General features: G+C 46.8%; 1 protein-coding gene across 3 annotated transcripts in view; it reads right to left on the bottom strand.

The window, feature by feature from the left end:
* Positions 1–17,940, bottom strand: part of Hivep3 (HIVEP zinc finger 3) — a 458,107-nt gene that overhangs the window by 140,747 nt on the left and 299,420 nt on the right. For all 3 annotated transcript variants that reach the window (XM_048815629.1, XM_015485179.2, XM_048815630.1), the window contains one exon: positions 12,827–12,907. The gene's annotated coding sequence lies outside the window, so the exon portion shown is untranslated. The remainder of the gene's footprint in view (positions 1–12,826; positions 12,908–17,940) is intronic.

Below are 17,940 nucleotides of genomic sequence, written 5' to 3'. Positions count from 1 at the left end.
CACAAGCAAATGCACCGGCTTATATACATGGCAGTGGCCTCCTGTCGTGGCTGTCTGGTGCCATTCAGGCCTTACATCTGGCTTTAGCTAACTTTCAAAGTCCAAAGTCACCATGTAAGTAATCCCTTCCAGAAAAGTGAGCAAGTACTAGAAATGTAGCTCAGTGGATGAGCATTTGCTTAGTGTGTGGGGGGCTTTGGGTTCAATCCCCAGCACTGGTGGGGCATGGGGGACAAAACACACAGAAAAATGAGCAAGATGCAATTCATCAAAAGCCCCATAAAATTGTCTTTTTTCTCCGTTATTTGCTCCGTTATTATCCTGACCACTTCCAGGATACTTCAAAACTGGACTCAGCTGGATTGCCAGTTTGCTAGGAACTTGAACTATTGACAGGATCACGCACAAACACAATCACTCGTCTGGCTCAAGGAGTCCTGGTGAGGGCAGTCTCAAAGCCCTCCGGGGTGGAGAACAGACGGAGAGCAGAGTTTCCGAGACCCCAGGACCTAGGAAGTGGTTCCAGCTGCTATGAATCTCTGGTTCTCAATCATGAAAAGGGAGCATTAAACCCACCCTGCAGAGTTTTTATAAGATCCACATGAGATTATAGTGTGTAAAAATGGTACGTAAAAACTGGGGCAGGGGAAGGAGACACCCATTCATTCCGCAGATGTTCATTGAGCACCTGCTGGGGGCCGGGCATTGTTCCAGGCACTGGGCACAGTCCATGGACAGGGACATGTTTCATGGAGGTCAGAGCTATCCAGAGAAACGGAAAAAGAGAATGGCAAATGGGAGTGGTGGCAGCAGGAGGTGTTGCCATGTGAAACAGGGGCCAGAGAAGCCTTCACTGAGAAGGGGACATTGAAGCAAGTGAGGGACTGACCCATGAGCATGTTCCCCAGCACAGGAACAGCAAGTGCAAAGGCCCCACGTCAGCCTTTGAGGAACAGTATGGAGGCCAGAGGGCCTGGGATGTGGGAAGTCATTGGCGACCACATCCCTGGGGTCATGAAGACATTTATAAGACTTCTGGCTTTTATGTGGAGACAGACAGCTACTGCGGGCTTTCTAGCAGGGGATTGATGCTACTCTTAAAGCTGATCAATGAACTTTAGCCGCCCCTTCTTTTCAAAGCCTCATTCGATATGCAAAGTCTAGCCTAGATGCTCTCTCCTTAGATTTCTCCCAGCTTCCTAAATCTATCCAAACCAAGAGGGCACCTGCCAAGTGCAGGCTGGGCTGTGGTCTCGCAGAGACTTTGTGGCTGGGGAGAGGGAGGAACAGAGCAGAACCCCTGGTCGGGGATCTGGCTCCCTCCTCAGAGGCCCTCAGTGCCTAGTCCACATACCCTTGCTGCCCGGTGATGACGGGGGTGCCAGCAGAGTCCCCGGTGCCATTTCACCATCTGAGATAGCTCAGTGCAGAACTGGGATTTCTCTCGGCATTCTCTCACCCTGCTTCTCCACCAGTGAAATCATTTGTTTTAAAATAAAACAATCCCCATCTCCATCAGTGGTTTTTAACCTTTTTTGGGGTCACCTGTCCCTGTGAGAATCTGCTAAAAGCTATGAGCTATCTCTCCAGAAAAATGAGCAGGGGATAGGCACTCGTTTTCTTCGAATTTCAGGGGTTTCACAAATCCCTGAAAATTCAGGAAAGGAACCATTATCTATGCCAATGAGCCCCAGCCACAGCTCCAGCTGGATGAGTGAAATGAATAAATCAGACTAAAAAGGGTGCGTGCATTTGGAGGAACGAGAGGAAATGAACAGACAGATGCGGCTGCCTCCGAGGCCCAGGACTCTTGCTGGTGGTTCCAGAAGCCACTGAGCCGTCAGACCTTGCCCCACAGATGCCCTCGGATGGCCAGGCTCATCACTTCTGCTCCACCTGTTGCTTCCACCTCTCCCTCTGACTGACCATCTTTCTCAAGGGTAGCCAAGCACTGTTCCTTGCCTTGCTCAGGATGTGCTGAGCAGAACTTTTCCTGGAAGACTGTGGGGCATCACAGTGAGTCTAAATTCAGACACCTAAGGAGTCCTTTGCCACATCTCCTGGACAGCTGAGCATGCGGAAGCCCAGGGGCCCTGTGACAGCCCCTCGTGGGCCCTCTTGCTGGGGCCCAGGTTTCTGGCCTCCCTGTTCTTTGTATGTATTGATTTTTGACACATCTTCTGAGAAGGTGGAATGAACTTGAACTCCTTCTTAGAACCACACCTGTCACCATGAAGCTCTCAACATCCTCCCATTTCCTTCTGGCTGCTGTTCTCCATCATGATGCAGGGAGTGCTTCGTCACGCCATGGCCCTGGAGAGCTCTTCTGACACAGCAGGGCCCCTAAGGCCCCAGGCACATGGCACAGAGGGTCACTCCGCCTCTCTTCTGCTCATTCCACCCTCTCCTCCACCATGAGCTGCTGCCTCCTGCCTCTGTTCCTTCATGTGTCCTGTGCCAGCCACCTGGAACAGGCTACCACCTACTGTCTCACAGGAAAGCTCTGAGCTCCCAGCTCAAGCCTCACCTCCCAGCTCCCCAGAGACAGCTTCCTTCCTTTGTGAACCTGCATTCTCACCTTAACCCCAGTACTTATCACTTTATGCTTCCAACTTCTCTTTTGAATCTTCTTTTGGGGGTGGGGGGACAAAGTCAGAGGTCAGGTGAATGTACTTACAGTTATGCTCATTGCATGAACAGAGGCTGACCATCTTTGCCCCCCAGCACATGGCCCAGGGCCTGTCTGGATGTCTCAGTCCATACTTGTTACTAAGTGTTTCCTTGGCAGAGTCCTGTGTCCTTCTCTGTCCACCCTCACAGCTGGGTTGTGCGGTGGCCTCAACCCCTCGAGGTTAGGCCAGGCCTTTCCCTGCCCTCCCTTGGCCTCTGTTTCTACTCTGCTGGGAGATTGTTAGAACTGTGTGTAAACCAGGAGGAAATGGGCCCAGAGAGACTCAGAAGCAAACCAAGGGCCAGGTCTGGCTGCCTGGGAGTATTTGTGCTCCTGGGATCCTGGTGGGTAAGGTCATTGAATGGGAATCCTCCTTCAGCAGGTTGTCATAGTAACTGTGACTTTCAGTTTCATGTAAGAGAGTCCCTCAGAGGAAACACACACCAAGGGGTGGGGGAGGAGTGGAGGGAAGCCACCAGAAGCTCCTAACCTTGTCCTCTTGTACCCTTTTCTTTGCTTCTGGCTGGCTTACATGCTCAAGGTAGATGCTGCTACGTGTGGGCATCTGAGTAGAAAGCTGTTTAAAATAGCCACCCAACTATTTCAGGGAGCAGTTGAATATGCATGAAGCTATTTTAAAAAAGATGTCCCTGGCCTGGCCTGTCCCAACCCCAGCCTTCCCCCTGGAAGTGCCAAGAGAAGCTGAACGGGCCCTTTCTTAGCCTCCCCCAGAGGGAGGGGGATTTTCAGAAGCCGCAGGAACAACACCCTGGCTAATGTTGGTCTTGCAGCTCTGTCAGCTGGGCCTCCTGATCCTGTGGTCACAGAGGCTCCTGGCAGAACGGCTCAGCCTCCAGAGACCCTCAGAGCCTCAGAAGCCTTGACAACTACTTTGCTACAACCCGGGATGCCTAGGATTTGGGGGATCTCAGACTCTTGGCATTTCTATTTGCTGGTTTGTATATGCACTCAATACACTTTTACTGATGGGTAAGATGTGTGAGGAATGTGCTGAGTCCCTGGGTTAAAGGAATTTCTGACACCAGCTCATGTGGTTGGACAGGTGAGAGCAAGATAATGGCCATGAAGTTCCAAGATAGAGGAGGCCAGGGTGATGCCGAGAAGAGAGCTCAGGGGCTAATCCTCAGGGACCAGAGAGCACAGGGAGGCAGTCTGTGGGAGACACGGAGTGCAGGGCTGGTGGTACCTTCTCTGAGTCCTCGGGCTGGGCTGGGAAGGCCTCTCCTCCCCTGAGCTGAAATGCCAGCGCTCAGTCCAGATGGGACGCACTTCAGGGCAGAGGCTGCTCGGATTCCCCTGGGCATCTCCAGAGCCCAGTGTCAGGCCAGGAAATGCTCATGAACAGACATTCACTGAAAGCTCAGACTCTGCAGCCAGGCTGCTTGAGTTCAAATCTGGATTCTGCCTCTTACTGGATGTGACCTTGAGCAAATTGTCTGACCTCTCTTTGCTGCAGTTTTCTTGCCCAGTTATGGGGACAGTAGTAGAACCCATCTTGTGAAGCCTTTTGGTGAGAAGCATGTGAACTAATACATTAAAGAGAGCTGGATACAATATCATGCACCTATAGTGCCAGCTACTCAGGAGGTTGAAGCAGGAGGATCCTCGAGCCCAGGAACTTGAGGCCAGCCTGGGCAATACAGTGAAGCAAATATTTTTAAAAGTCAGGGGTCTTAGAAGTCTGTATGGCACATAGTAAGTGATAGATAACAATGTTTGCTTCTTATTATTCTCAGTTTTGGTTTTTATCTTGAGAATGAAGTGTCATCGATTACAAGTTTTCTCTAAAATAAATGTAGCTTTATTTCCTTGATTAATTATATCATGTGTCTACTATAAAAATTTCAGGCATTGTAAGTAAGAATAAAGAGAAAAAGAAAACTTCACCTGAAGTCCTGACTCTTAGACAACTACCATGAGCATGACCATCTGCCATGGTCTGCATGTTTGTGTCCCTCCAAAATTCTAATGTTGAAATTCTAACCCTCAAGGTGATGGTATTAGGAGATGGGTCTTTGGGAGATGATTAGGTCCTGGGGCAGAACCCTTGTGAATGGGATTAGTGTCCTTCTGAAGACCTGAGAGAGACCCTTCCTCCTGCCATCTATGACTCAGACAGTGGACTCTCAACAGACGCCACGTCTGTCTTGGTCTTGGACTTTCAGCCTCCAGACCTGCATGCAAAACATTTCTATCACTTATAAATTAGCCAGTTAATGGTATTTTGTTATAGCAACCCAAATGGACTAATACATCATCTTTTAGGATACAGTGAATCCTCAGTATTCACAGATTCAGATTTGCAAATTTACCTACTCGATGGAAACTTATTTGTAACCCCAAAATCAATATTCACTTTACAGTCATTTGCAAATGTGCAGAGTGGGGAAATTTTTGAGTCACCTGACTTTCCCAGATGAGGCCAAACAACTTGATGCTTTGTCTTCTTTTTCAGCTTCCATACTGTAAACAAGTGTCCTTCTATGGACTGTTCAGTGCCACATTTTTCATGTTTTTTTGTGCTTCTTTGGTGATTTTACTTTTTAAAATGGCCATCAAGTGCCCTGCTGAAGTGCTGTCTAGTGTCCCTGAGCACAAGAAAGCTATGAAGTGCCTTATGGAAAAGAAGCATGTTAGGTAAGCTTCACTCAGGCACCAGGTACACGCTGTCAGCTCTGAGTTCAGCGCTTATGAATCAGCAATCCATGTTGATCCAGGTGTCTCTAAACAGGAACACACAGAACGATTTATTGACTGTTGACAAAAATGCTGTGACCAGAGTCTCAGAGAAACTTAATGCTGTAGTGCTCCTAGGAGCAATGACTCAGTATATGCTAATTCAGTTTTTGTGGGGACTTTATAGAACATAAGTATTATGGATAACAATAAGCACCTATGCCCTTCTAGATACCCAGACACATATCCTATGCTGTGTGCAACATACCTCCTATACTCTTTCAACTCTTTTTTTTTAAAATCATACCCTAATATATCAGACATCTTTCCATATCCATAAATACAGGTTTGTACACCTTCCTTCAGTCATTAACTGGTACTTCCCTCCTGATGGACAATTTGGTTGTTTCTCATTCTTTACTATTATACACACTACTATGGTGAACATCCTTCTTGGCAAAAAAAAAAATAGTAATAATAATTAATATTAATTCAGCTCTTACTGTGTACCCAGCTCTCTGCTGAGTTTTGTAAATATTTAGCAAATTTAAGCCTCACAACGTACCTCATTAAGAAGGGGGGATGACTATTACCCTCATTTGAAAGATGAGGACTCTGATGCTTAGAGGCATTACGTAACTTTTCCAGGGTCACACAGCCTAAACCCTGGTCTAGCGGAACTCAGATTCCATGCTCTTAACCAATGCTCTCTGCTGCCTTCTTATACATACCCAATCCTGGGCACTGTAGGATCATTTCCTTAGGATAGAATCCCAGGTAGAACTGAGCTACCGAGTTGAAGGTGATGCTCTGGAGGTGTTGGTAGGTACTGGGACGTCTCCCCTCCAGACGGTGTGTATCCAGTCCCAGCCCACCAACAGTGCTGGAGAGCTCCTGCCTCCCATTCCTACCTCCCCAAGTGCTCTTGTTCTTTGCAATAGGCCCCCCAAAGTACATCTTGGTTCTGTAATGTGTGTCCTTTGACTGTCAGTTCCTCTTGTCGTATGCTATCCTGGGTCTTTCGTCTCTTGTGAATTGCTTGTTCACATCTTTGGCCGCTTTTCTACTGGCAATCCATCTTCGCTTCATTCCGAGAGCTCTTTGCGGCTGAGTACCGTTAACCCTTTCGTCCTCATTCACGTGTGGAAATTCTTTCCTTAGTTTGTTCCCCCTCCTTCAGCCTTGGCCATTATGGGGTTTTTGCCTGTGGATTTCAAGTTCTTTTCTTTCACGGTTCCTGGATTTGGTTTTATACTTAAGGAGGCAGTCTCCATCACAATGTGATATAAGTGTTCCCTCGTTATTTATGCCCGTTATGGTTTTATGCTTTCTGATCACCTTGGAACTTACTGGGGTACAAGGGCCAAAGTGCAGAGCTGCTGCTGTCCCTCCACACTACCGAGTGGTCTTCAGAACATGGTGGGAGTATCTGTCTTTTCGTCTCTCATGTTCAGTGTCATGCTTTCACATACTAAACCTCGTGCACTCTGACAGAAATTTCTGGGCTCCCTGTTTTGGTCCATTGGAGCACAGTCTATTCCTTTATTCACATTGAATTTTTCTAGGACATTCATCCATGTCCATTTTTCCAGGTGTGATTTGTAATCATTTTATGAATAAAATGTGCTGGGATTTTTATTCAGATTCTGTTTATACACCAATTTAGAATACCCTAAGTCTATTCTTGACTATTTTTATTTCTTTGGAGAATGGGATGGTTTCTCCTCTAGGCTTTTGAATGGGCTCCTTTGGTTACCACCTTCCTCATGGAATTTTTCCCAATCGACCCTGTAGGCAGTGGTCATGCTCTCCCCCAGAGGCCTGCCTTTCCCAGGTCACCTCCCACTTATTCACCTTGCATTACAATGATCACTTAGATGGTAACTGAGCTTCTAGAAGAAAAGGTCCCATGGCCTGTAGGGTCTGTACATCTCCTACCATACTTGGCTGGTGGTCTTGGCTCTCGAGATACTTGTAAGATAAATAAGTGAATGAAAAAAAAAAAGATCCTGGAAATCTGGCTGTGTAGGGAAATGAACCTATTATAAAACCCACTTCTCCATGGGTTATATCAGCAAGCAATAGGTTTGTCTTTGGCTAAACCCCTAAGAACATGCCAGAACCAGAGAACTGGCTTGTGGCTAGACTGGTATGTCATGTACAATATACCCGACACCTCTTCCCAGAGACCACCACCTTCACAGGTAGCCACGGCATGTCTCAGGAGAAGGAGCACAGCCAGGCGTTTGCTCGGTGCCTGATGCTGTGCTGGACATTTGAAAAGCACTTTCCCATGAGATACAGCAACTCCAAAAGCTGGAATTATGAATCCCATTTTGCAGATTAAGAAATTAAGGCCTAAAGAGATGGAGCCCCTAGCTACTAAGTGGTAGAAATGGCCAGAACCTAGGTAGTGGGACTCTAAAGGCTTTGCCTTTCCTATGATAATAGCCAGAGCATCTCTGTCTGGAAGGCTGAGGGGCTGGGTCCAGAGGGGCACTGTTTGGTGCAAGGGTCCTGTCCTCACTCAGCCCAAATGATCCCTAGAAAACTTGTTTTCCCCCAGAGCAGCTGTGCTGCTGCTGCTATGAATTGTTCCTGAAGAGCATCCGACTTGGGTCAAAGAGCCACTGTCGGGGCAGGGGATGTATTACACAGGGTGTATTGTCACCATAGGGCCAGGGAGCTGGGGGGAGGTGGAAGATTGGCCATGGGGGCAGGGGTGAGTCTCAGCACACACCCGGGAATCTTTCACATTCCGATTCCCAGCCTCCCCAGGGCTTTCTGACTTGGCCCTGCAGCCCCCTCCTGGGAATATAGCCAAAAAACTACTCCTTACTGGGCTGGCAGCTGCTGGGTGGACCTCGCTGGGCTTATTTCTAAGCCTGGCTTAAAACTCATGTTTCCAACGAAGGACCACAGGTGAGGGCCAGTACATTTAATGGCTTGACTGTACCCAGGCCAGTGCAGGGCCCATGGAAATGGAAATAAATAGCCCATGGGTGTCCTGCCTCGGGAAGCTTCAGCGTCCAAGAAGCAGATCATAAGGATAATTCCCAACCATACACAAATATCCTGCTAGATCAGTGTTGGGGAGCCAGGTTCAGGGGCATCCACATGTAGTGACTATGGAAACTGAATGCCAGCTAAGGTATGTGGGCTTTATCTTGTGGTAAAAGGAGATCCTCTAATTCTGAAGCAAGGATCTGCCACGATTTGAACTGTGCTTTACAAACAGAACAACCGGCTATCTTTATTTTCAATAAACATGTTTTCCTTCCAAGGCAGAACTTGAAATGGTCCCATTTAGATGAACAAGACCAAACATTGGGAAATACAGAGCTGATGGGCATGAGCCTGGTCAGAGCCCCTTTCCTCTGTGGTGCTGGTGAGCAGAGACAGCCCTGGACTAAGAGTGAGAGAGACCCACATTCACATTCAAGTCCCTGCCACGGACCTGCCGTGGGACCTCAGGCTAATTCCTTCTCAGTCTCAGCCTCCGTTCCTTCACCTGTAAAATGGATATGCTGTCACCCAAACCACTGAGCTGTTATCAGGACAAAATGGGATGTCCAATGACATTGTCCCTTTATAACAGTTGACACGTGTGAGACGAGGCTCCAGAAGGCTCAGCATACACACACACGAGGACTTTTCAGACACCCCACACCCACAGCCACTTCTCAGGAAGTCTCTTGGCTGTTCCAGTTCAAACCAAAACCCATCCTGTAAAAACACTACCCTGTCCAGAGATGCAGTGTCCCGTGTGTGAGGGGCGGGCCACCTGCCCCTGGCACAGCCTGCTGGGCCATGAACATCAACAACTGCCCCTTCCTGGTGGGAGAGGGAACAGGGAGCCAGCTTGTTCTCCGAGAGCGGAGCACTGGCCGGCGATGAGGAACATTTTAAGGTGGGACACTTCTTCCTGCACCGTTGGCAGCTGTCTACATAAGGCGTCCATTATGTGCAGGCCCCGAGGCCAGAGGGCTCAAGAGGCCAAGCTAAAATTAGTGTCAAATGTGCACCCGCCAGAGACATGGAACATCCGAAGGTCAGATGCCTCCAACCAGCCGCCCAGGCAGAAGTGGGAGAGCAGAGGCAGCTGCTACCTCCAGTTCCTCCCGGGCACAGGGACAGACGGCCCTGCCCAGTGGCCTGTTTGGATAGCCCAGCTTGGGTTAAAAAATAGAGTGCAGATTATCATCCAAAATACCTGCATATATTTGAAATGTGTGTATGGACATATGCATCAGCAAGGTGGGGGAAGGATCCACTAAGTATCTCAGTCATGGACGTGGAGCAGTGGGCGAATTTTTTTCTTTTCCTGAACTTTACAAAATTTTCTCAATAAATATGTATGACTTTTGTCATATGTATTACTTTTGTAATCAGAAGAAAACACAATAAAAGGGGCTAAAAATTGCACATTTATCTTCCATACACAAATGATTAAATTACACGTGCGTTTAGGCATGTAGGGCATGTATGGTAAAGCTATTGACATGGCTGGCTGGTATAAAGATCAACATTGTCCAACGTTTCATTTTATAGAGCAAACTGAGGCCCCACTAGCAAAATAGGAAGCCCAGAAACTACTTTTCACTGAGCCTGGTGGTGTCCCAGAGTTTCCCCAAATGCTGCCCCAGTTATTTCTATAGTTGCTCTGATTCCCACTTTATAGAGACAGAAACCAAGGAACGAAAAAATGAATTGACTCATCCAAGGGTGCCCAGCAAGGAAGCCATGGAGCTAGCCCCAACCCTGTGTCGATGTGCAGCTCATCTAGTTTGAGGAAAGAAAGGGCCTTTGAAAAAACAAGGCAAAGCAAGCCCCAAATTCCCACCCTGCTCCCAAAGCCTAGAACATTCAGAAAGCTTCCCATTACAGCAGTGAGTTTTGAGTGGTCTTTCTTGGACATCTTTGGCCCACTTGCCCACCCTCTCGGGGGATTATGGCCTTAGTGTATGGGAACCTTAGAGAGAAGAAGTGGCAAATTAGGATGTGGGGCCACAAAGGGCACAGTGCACTCCCTTTCCCAAGGTAGGGCAGGCTGGGCAGGGAAGGCAGCAGATGGCAGGTCTTTGGGATGAGGAAGGTGGGCTGGAGGGACTGCCACTTAAACTGTCCTCTCCAGCCCCATCAGCCTTGCACACTCTACACCGGGCAGCACCTCCTGGCAGCTCCAGGTGCTCCAACCTGAGGCCTTTGTTCCAGCTGCTCCCTCTGCCCGAGAATCGATCCCCATCCCCACTCTCTGCTCCAGTTCTTTCAGGAGCCAAGTCATCAGGCCTTTGTGCATTCTTGTTAGTGAGCCCATTTTCACTGAGTGTCTACTGGGTGCTAAAGCAAGACAGACATATCTCCAACCCTGTAGGTTTCTGTAGTGCTTAGAGAAAGGCTGCCCGGGGTCATTTGAGCAAGGACTGCTTGGGTTCAACCTGGCTAAGCCACTGGCCAGGTCCTGCTTCAGATTCCTTCCTTACAATGCCAAGCTGCCCCTGCCCTGACTCTCGCTCCTCCAGGGCCCCATAGTCCTTTGAACACCTTCTGTCTGAGTACCAATGGCCATGATGTGCAGGTATCTGGGGTCTTTCCACCTCAGGGCTTGAGCTACCAGTGCAAATGCAATAATGTCTCCAGACCCCTCCAGAGTGTGCAGGTACACTGAGCCCTCAGCCCCAGCCAGGAGAAGCCAGAGAGTCTCCCACTGACTTGCCACCATTATAGGCTGCCCAGCGGCCCTCGTTTTGGAACTCATCTGCCTCCTTCCTCTTAAACTGTGGGGCCTGGCTGAAGGTGTGACCCTCCCGATGACATCTGAGCTGATGGGAGTCGGATGCTAAGCTTCTGGGAAGGCTTCCCTGCCACAGGAGCTCTGCCGGGAAGGTCACTACCAACACCAGCCACAGAGGCCCAACCCACAGGAGGCTCCCACAGCCAGGCCTTTGCCCATGCCGGTCCTTCTACCTGGGCCACCTCTACTCCCTCCTGCAGTCCTGCTCCATCTGACGAACTCCACTGACCCCGCAGGTGCCAGACCACACGCTCCCCTCCACACGCCTTCAAGTCACAACCCTCTCTGAATGTGTCGCCGCCTCTCTTCTGCATGTCGTTTTCTTCACCAATCCTCATAGTGCATTTCTGCCCCTTTTTCCACATGTCCCTTCTGTGAAGGGACCATCCTATTGCTGACTGGGTCCCCAGAGTCCACCAGTGCCTGGAACAGAGTTTTACTGAATAGATTTTTCAAAGGAAGGTTGAGGCCTGTGCCCTCACTTCCTGTTACGATGCACATGCTAACTGTGCATGCCATTTTCAACCCAAGCCCTCATAGGTCTTTCTAGCCATGCTCTCCAGGGCAGGGATAGAGGTGGCAGAGCACAGAATGTACATGTCAACTACTATATGATGGGCCCTGTTCAGCCCTTTCCTGAGAGCTCTTGTGATTGAGTCTGGAATCATCTAAGGAGGCAGGGGTTTTGCAGATGGAGGTTTGACCAGCTTCCAATGGGAGGCATGGGGTGGGGCTGGAGGGCAGCTCTCTGGCCTCAGAGCCCGCTTTGGCACAGAAGACATGAAAGTGTTTGAGTTGTGCCAAGAGAGGAAATTGTAAAATTCTAAGATTGACAAGTGTTCCCCACCACACAGACACCCGTCTGGGGCAGGAGTCACCTTGCTATAACTTAGTGATGAGGGGGAGGCTGAGAGGGGCTTAATACCTGGGCTGAGTCCCTAGAAGGTCACTGCCCTGGGGGAGGCAGCCCACTGTCCTGCAGGACAGAGGGAGCAGAGTTGGCTGGGTGGGAAGAGGGCAAGCCAAGCAGCCCATGGCCAGAGCCACTGCCCAGAGCAGGGCGGGTGTCCAGAGTGCCTGGAAATTCTCTGAAGGGCTGTAGCAGGGCCCTGAGACAGGAGAGGCTGGGCCACAGACACTCATCAAGGAGCTGGCTGACCCAGGCCCCTTGCTGACGTTCAGTGGGTTCTAACATAACCACCTCCTCTGAGCTCTCAGCCACTCATTCAGAACCACGGAGCTGATTGTTCATGGAGGACCCCACCCCAACATCCCCGGGCCTGAGTGGGAGCCCAGACCAGACAGCTTAAGGCCTGCCCTGTTCGATGAGTCCCATTTATTGCCTCACTTGACAGAAAAGGAAACGGACACAAAGCAGCAGTTGCTTGCTTGGGACTTTGTGACATTAAAGCAGAGATCTGAGGTCACAACTGTTCCCCGGCTCCCCTCCCCACACTCTTGTCACTCTTGCTGCCAACAGCAGAACTGCTAGCTGCAGGACTCTGGGTGTTTGGGTGGCGTTTTCCTGAAGTTTCTGTAGAGTGTGGGGTTCCATTCTCCCACCCAAGGCCAAGGCCATCCCCACTTACCTCCCGGCCACAAAACCTGGCCCAGGGGCCTTTGGGCTGTGCCTGTGGTGTGTGGGGAGAATGGAGAGAGCTTACCTGTCAAAAGCCAGCCACCGTCTCATGGTCAAGATATATCAGAGACTTCTAAGAGTTTCAAGAACTGTGATGGAGGGGGGCCTGTGGGGAGCAGAGAAGTGAGAACATTACACTTCTGTCAATTTTCATTTGAGTTAGAAAAAATGGTGAGCACCACCTTGCTGAGCACAAAGCCCCAGCCCCTGCCCCTTCCCCAACATGGTCATAGCAGGGTTAAGACCAGGCCCCCTGGCCGTGCAACCACAGCCTCATCACCCCACACACAGAGTGGAAAGACATAGCCCCTTGTCCTTGCCGACCCCGCAGGCAGGCATCCTGGGCCTGGAAGCCCTGATTTTTGTATTCCTTGGGGGAAACACCCTCCACAGACTCCCCATGCACCTGTTGGAGGTAATCCACTCATTCTTTCTTTCTTTATTAATTCATTCATACACGCATTCAATAGCCATCTAAGAGCTATTAGACACTGCATCAGTTCTCATGGAGATAAGAAAGATGTCTGTGGGCCAGGAGCAATGCCCAGTCCTGTCCCCAGATTGGAGAGTGGCTTCCCTTCTCCATGTGGTCACTATGCCAGACACTGGGAAAAGCACTTTGAACATGTGGCGCAGCGTGGAGGGATGCTGCCACCATTTTCAGCACACAGACCCCTTTTGTATGAAGATAGTTCTCAAAACTCCTCCTGATGGTAACTGCGCTCTTAGTATCCTCTCACCGAGAAGATAAACAACAATACAAACGCAACAATGAACATAATACTTTGCAATTAACTTGCATTTTAGTAATCACAGCAGCACTGTGTAGATTTAAATAATGCTCATTCACATATTCACTTGAGACATTATTTGTATCTCCTAGGCTTAGACTTCAAGCCCTGGGGAATCCATCTATTCAATATTCACTTAACAGATATTTATGGTGTATCTCTGAGATGCCCAGCCCATGCCCTGCAGGGTAAGGATTGGCAGGGGGAGGAGCCTCTGCTCTGCTGGAGGCAGCTAGAGATGCAGCCAGCTCAGACTGGAGGTGTGCCCTGGGGCAGGCATGCAGCCTTTTTCTAGCTCAGTGTCCTGAGAAAAATGGGAACGAAAATTGTGACACTGGATGATTAAATGAAAATAGTAGCAGGCACCCAGCCCAGGGCCTGGCACAAAGCAGAAGCTCAGCAGATGGACACATAAGGTTAGGTCATCAGCAGTATTCCTATCAACGTCATCAACGAAACCAGCATTACATCAGCAGCTGTGGTGTCACCATCACCACAGTCATCCTGCTTGCCCCTCTGTTAGGGTCCACAGCAGTTAATAGTTACCTCATTCTATATCTTCTTTCTCAGGTTCATGCCAAGCTCTATAGATTCAGTGTTGTGTGAACTTGGAGTAAGTTACTTAACCTGTCTGAATCTATTTCCATGTATACAAAGGGGGGACATTAGTTCTAGAGATTCATAGAAAGTTTTGTGAATAAATGAAATAATGTATATAAAATCTGAACATAAAACTTGACATGGGCTAAATGTTCAATAATTGCAAGTCATTATTGCTTTTGTTTTTATTATTATTAATATTTTTTTCCTCTTAGCCTGGAAGCCCCTGAGGGCAGAGATCATTCCAAATTTGTCTGTCTCCCCACAGAGTTGACTGCAAGACCTGTCTCCCAAAAGACATTAATAAATGATTGCTAAAACAGTCTTGGAGGCTCACACAAAATCAGATGCAAAATAACTCAAGGGACCGGAGCACGGGGCATGGCCAAGGATAAAGAGTCTTATTGGGACGCTGAAAAACATCAACGGATGGCCCGAAGGGACCCATTTGTCACTCACAGAGTCAATCTGCAGGGCTGCTAGGACCATTCCTTCCTTCATTCATTCATCAAACTGACACCAAAGTTTCACTTTGGTCCTGTAATAAACCCTTGTCTGGTGCTCTGTTCCTGTTTTGAAACCTTGTTTCCGGCTGCCACCTCATTTAGCCTCCATGAAGATGCCTGGAGGCAGATAGAATGGGCATTGACAATCCATTTTGTAAATAAAGAAATGAAGCCTCAGAGAAGTGACTAGTCTTGCCAAAGAGCACACTGCAGAACCTGGACCAAGATTCCATCCATGACCTTGACTTTTCCCTGATGGCCCCATGATGTCAAGCACTTTACAAACATTCGTACTTCCCAGTTGCTTCTCAGCAAATACAAGTGAATTACATCACTCTGGGTGGTGTTTTAGCTTGCCTGATTTAAAAAAAAAAAAAAAAAGACTTTAAGTTCCATGAGGGCAGGGACTATAAGGAGCCACAACAGTGCAGGGGCAGTTAAACATATGATATGCTCTGAGTCCTTATCAGTCTGATCTCAGACTGCCTGGGTTTAAAATCTGATTCAGACACTTGATAGCTGTGGGACAGTAGGAAAATACTTAACCTCTTTGTTCTCCAATCTCTTTATCTATAGAGAAAAGATAACAATAGCTGTCTATGGGTTAAATGAGATAATTCACTATATTCTGCTACCTATTGCAGCAGCCTCAGAGTTGGGGAGGAAACCTGCAATCCCTGAGGCACACAGTGAACCCAGAACTGAGAGTAGATCAGCAATTCGGGGAAAGGGCCCAAGCAAGCACCTCAGCGACCAGGTAACTCTGTGTGCAGACCAAGGTAGGAAAATCTGTTCTCACGAAAGAAGTACTTCCTTGGTGATCAGGACATCCCAGAGGTTGTATGAGTGTGACTGAGACATGAGTGCAAGAACCCTCCAAAACGGGAGTGGTGGTGGTGGTGTGGTGGTTTGAACCTCTATTCAGAAACATGAGACCACACCCACAAGAGCAGGATGGGGAAGGAGCCACAACAGTGCAGGGGCAGTTAAATATATGACACCGAAATGCCCCAGGTAGACCTTTGGGCCTGATGTTAAAATATTGGAAAGATAGTCCTAGGACAAAAGGGAAAAAGGAAACTAAAGATGATAAAATATTGTTTTATTTGGGCTCATTGAGCAGATAGGGAGTTGAGGGCATACAAGAAATCTCCAGGGAAAATTTAAGGCTGAGGGACAGGGAAGGAAAATGGACCCAGGCCCTCTCCATGTCTGCGTTCTATGGTAAAAATCTGATAGACTCTATTTTAACTTCTAAAGGATTAAATCTGATCATTCTTTTGCCTCCTACTGGTAGGGATTTAATACCTGGTAAAGCACTACCAAATCAGTTTCCTGTCTGTTTGATGGATACTTGTGCATACCTGAGTTGTGCATGCCGAGTCTATATATGTACTGGTGTCTATATCATGTACAAGGTACCAAAATTGGCTTACAGATAAATGAGGACTCATCAATTTAATGAAAGGATCCAAATGCCTTTCTGTTCACATGACTTAAATAAAACCTAACGAAAAGGATCAATTTAGATTGGTAAGTGTAAAGATGTCTCTGAAATGACTAACTCACATATTTTTCTAGGTGGCCAAAGCATTTGTGTCTATAAAATGCTTAAAGTGCAACAATGTCCATTGTTTCTAAGGACTTTTCTTTGGTAGGACTAAATGACTTAAAGTGTTAACCAGACTTGTTTGATATCTTGGTTTCATGTGTAACCTAAGTTAGAAATGGGCAAATTAGTTTTTTAACATAAATAGGATTAATCTTCATGTATTTTTTAGAAGATAAATTTGATTAATTTGCAAAGTTAAAATACTAAAACATCAACTAAGTATAAATTTAAATACTCCTGGCTTTCTGAATTCCACAAGTTAACATAAATTTGGATCCAATTTTTATAAATTGGTAAATGAAAAAAAAAGTTAAAGATTGCTTATTTCTAGGCTTTAAACTAAAAGCAAGCTTATTAAGGTTTAAAATTCTAATAGGTAGCCAGGCATGGTGGCACATGCCTGTAATCCCAGTGGCTTGGGAGGCTGAGGCAGGAGGATTGTAAGTTCAAAGCCAGGCTGGGGATGTGGCTCAGGGGTTGAGTGCTCCTGAATTCAATCTCCGGTATTAAAAAACAAACAAACAAACAAATACACCTTTTATGAAGAGGTATAATTCTATATGTAAATAGATAAAAAGTTTTTTCAGCTCTTTTCAATTAAATTCTGTGAAAAGCTTATTAAAAAGAAGCAATTGGGGCTGGGGATGTGGCTCCAGCGGTAGCGTGCTCGTCTGGCATGCGTGCGGCCCGGGTTCGATCCTCAGCACCACATACAAACAAGGATGTTGTGTCTGCCGAAAACTAAAAAATAAAACATTAAAAAAAATTCTCTCTCTCTCTCTCTCTTTAAAAAAAAAAAAAAAAGAAGCAATTGGGCTGGGGATATAGCTCAGTTGGTAGAGTGCTTTCCTCACATGCACAAGGCCATGGGTTCAATCCTCAGCACCACAAATAATAATAATAATAAAGTGTTAATGTTAAAAAATAAACAATTTGTCTAAATTCAGAAAATTTATAAGAATTTTTTCAGAATGTAAATTTAAGAAAGAATCAGCAACTGGAATAAAGAGAGATACAACAAAGTTATAGGTATGGAAACATATTTTAGTATGGAAAATTAAAAGGAAAAATGTTTCTGGATGAGGAAGTATTTTATATAGTAAGTAAATTGTAGAATGTCTAAGTAAGTTGCACGAGGTTTGTAGAAGGTAAACCTCAAAAAGTTCATGTATGTGATTAAGTTGGCTATAATCAGCACAGTTAGCTAAAGTTATTCAAAGTTTTTTTTCCCTAAGGTTAACCTCAGTACGCTAATTCTCTATGATTAGAAACAAGAAGGTCTTTGTAAACATTGATATTCTCTTATCTATCTAGATATTTCTTGTGTTTGTTAGGGTTTATTACTTAGGGAAACTAAGACTTAAAGAGATTAGGGCTTAAACCTGTTTTAAAGTCTTTTAGGGCTGGGGTGGTGGCTCATTGGTAGAGCGCTTACCATGCATATGTGAAGCACTGGGTTCCATACTCAGCACCACATAAAAATAAATAAACAAAGTAAAGGTATTTGTCCACCTACAACTAAAAAAAAAAATTTAAAGTCTTTTAAATATAATTGGTTAAATAAACAATTATTATGTATATATATATATATATATATATATATATATATATATATATATATATATGAGAA

This window comes from Marmota marmota, unplaced genomic scaffold, assembly GCF_001458135.2.
Source record: "Marmota marmota marmota unplaced genomic scaffold, marMar, whole genome shotgun sequence".
In the NCBI taxonomy this organism is placed as follows: domain Eukaryota; kingdom Metazoa; phylum Chordata; class Mammalia; order Rodentia; family Sciuridae; genus Marmota; species Marmota marmota.
The sequence above is the reverse complement of the archived record's forward strand: the minus strand, read 5'-3'. Positions and strand labels throughout refer to the sequence as shown.